A 2,561-nucleotide genomic window follows, 5' to 3' on the forward strand; every position below is an offset into this window, starting at 1 on the left:
AACCCATTTACTGTCGGATATTGGATATATGATTCCGGCTTCTAGCAGTTTTTGGATTTCCTTTTTAACCACATTGCTCATAATGGGATTTATTCGTCTTTGATGTTCCCTAGAGGTTTTACAATCTTCTTCGAGCATAATGCGATGCATACAGAGGGAAGGACTTATTCCTTTCAAATCTGATATGTTATATCCTAGAGCGGTTGGGTATTTTCTTAGGACAGTAAGTAGTTTTTTAGTCTCGGTTTGTCCTAAATTTGCGTTAACTATAACTGGTCGGTTAAGTTCTTCGTCTAGGAATTCGTACCTAAGGTCGGTAGGTAGTGTTTTAAGTTCTATAGCAGGTTTCTTAGGCCCAGGTATAGGATCAGGAGTTAATGCCAAACATTCACTCAGGTGGTTATCTTGATATTCCCCACGCCAGTTGTCATCTTCAAGAATAGGCGGTATAGGAATTCTTAGGATCTCGGTTTCCTTATGTGGTTCGGATTTTATTTCATTGACACACTCATCGATGATGTCAGCAGAGCAGCATGTGTCGATTATAGAAGGTGCTTTTAGGAATTGGGAAAGAATAAATTCGATTTTCTCTTCTCCTACTTCGAAGGTAAGCTTTCCTCGCTTAACGTCTATAATTGCGCCAGCGGTTGCTAAGAATGGTCTTCCTAATATGATCGGGATGTTAGAATCTTCTTGGATATCCATTATGATGAAGTCAGTTGGGATGTAGAATTGGCCTACACGCACAGGGATATTTTCTAACATTCCTACAGGGTATTTAACTGAACGGTCAGCTAGTTGAAGAGACATTCTCGTTGCCTTAAGCTCACCCAGATTTAGTTTCTTACAGGTTGAAAGAGGCATCAAACTAACACTGGCTCCTAAATCGCACAAGGCTTTTTCTATAATAGTCTTTCCTATTACGCAGGGTATAGAAAAGCTACCAGGATCTTTCAGTTTGGGAGGCATGTTATTTTGGATGATAGCGCTACATTCAGCGGTAAGTGTAACAGTTTCGTTTTCCTCGAGTTTCCTTTTGTTCGATAGAATTTCTTTCAAGAATTTAGCGTACGAAGGCATTTCAGTTATGGCTTCTGTGAACGGTATGGTTATGTTTAATTGTTTCAGAAGTTCTACAAATTTTTTAAATTGCGCTTCGGTTTTGGATTTAGCTAATCTCTGAGGGTAAGGATTTGGTGGCTTATAAGGTGGTGGTGGAACGTAAGGTTTTTCTTTTTCAGATTCCACTTCGTTGTTGTTTCATTAGTCTTAGCAGTTTGATCATCAGTTGATGTCTTTTTGGTTTCCTTTGGCTCTTGTTGTGACATGGGTGCGTTTTGAGTTCTAAGATCGATAGGTCCATCGTAGTTCGTTCCACTTCGTAGTGTTATCGCGTTCGCATGTCCTTTAGGATTAGGTTGTGGTTGAGCAGGAAACGTGCCAGCAGGGGCAGCAGTAGGTGCTTGTTGTTGAGCTACTTGTGAAATTTGAGTTACTAACATTTTGTTATGCGTAGCTAAGGCATCTACTTTGTTCGATAATTGTTTATTTGCTCCCTATTGTGGATGTTTTGATTTAGGAAGTCCTTATTGGTTTGTTGTTCGGAAGCTATAAAGTTTTCCATCATGACTTCTAGGTTCGACTTCCTAGGGGTGTTTTGAGCAGCTACAGGCGCTTTTTGATAGCCAGGTGGGACAGCAGGTGCTTGTCCAGGCGCGTACAACGCGTTGTTGTTCTTATACGAAAAGTTTGGATGGTTTTTCCATCCAGGGTTGTACGTGTTAGAATAAGGGTTTCCTTGAGCATAGTTTACTTGATCAGATGGGATACCAGTTAAGAGTTGACATTCGGCAACTGCGTGTCCAGTTAATCCACAAATCTCGCAATTAGGTGCTACGGCAGCAGCGGTGGCTGAAGGAGTGATGGTTAAGTTTTCGATCTTTTGTGTTAAAGCGTCTACTTTAGCGTTAACGCGGTCTATACCACTTACTTCGTACATTCCTCCTTTGGTTTGGGTTTTCTCTAGAGCAGCTCGTTCTCCACCTCATTGGTAATGGTTTTGTGCCATGCTCTCTATGAGGTTATATGCTTCATTATGGGGTTTGTCCATTAATGCTCCGCCAGCAGCGGCATCTATAGTCATTTTAGTGTTATAAAGGAGACCACCATAGAAAGTATGGATGATCAGCCATGGTTCGAGTCCATGATATGGGCATAGTCTAAGCATGTCCTTGCATCGTTCCCAAGCTTCGAAGAGTGATTCGTTATCTTTCTGGGTAAATCCGTTAATTTGACCTCTTAGCATAGCGGTTTTTCTAGGCGGAAAGTATCTTGCTAAGAAAACTCTCTTCAATTCGTCCCATGTAGTTATGGAATTAGAGGGTAGGGATTGAAGCCACGCTCTAGCTCTATCTCTCAAGGAGAAGGGAAAAAGATGTAATCGAATAGCTTCGGAACTAACGTTGTTAGCTTTGACAGTGTCGGCATATTGCACGAACACAGATAAGTGGAGGTTGGGATCGTCTTCAGGGCTTCCAGAGAATTGGTTCTCTTGAACAGCT

At 41.5% G+C, this 2,561-nt stretch overlaps 1 non-coding gene across 1 annotated transcript; it reads left to right on the forward strand.

The window, feature by feature from the left end:
* The first annotated feature begins 2,198 nt into the window (after positions 1-2,198).
* Positions 2,199-2,305, forward strand: LOC131639483 (small nucleolar RNA R71). Its single transcript, XR_009294973.1, has one exon. It is a non-coding gene; the product is annotated as a small nucleolar RNA R71 (small nucleolar RNA).
* The last annotated feature ends 256 nt before the right edge of the window (positions 2,306-2,561 follow it).

The sequence above is a fragment of the Vicia villosa genome, unplaced genomic scaffold (genome assembly GCF_029867415.1).
Source record: "Vicia villosa cultivar HV-30 ecotype Madison, WI unplaced genomic scaffold, Vvil1.0 ctg.002650F_1_1, whole genome shotgun sequence".
Taxonomy (NCBI): Eukaryota; Viridiplantae; Streptophyta; class Magnoliopsida; order Fabales; family Fabaceae; genus Vicia; species Vicia villosa.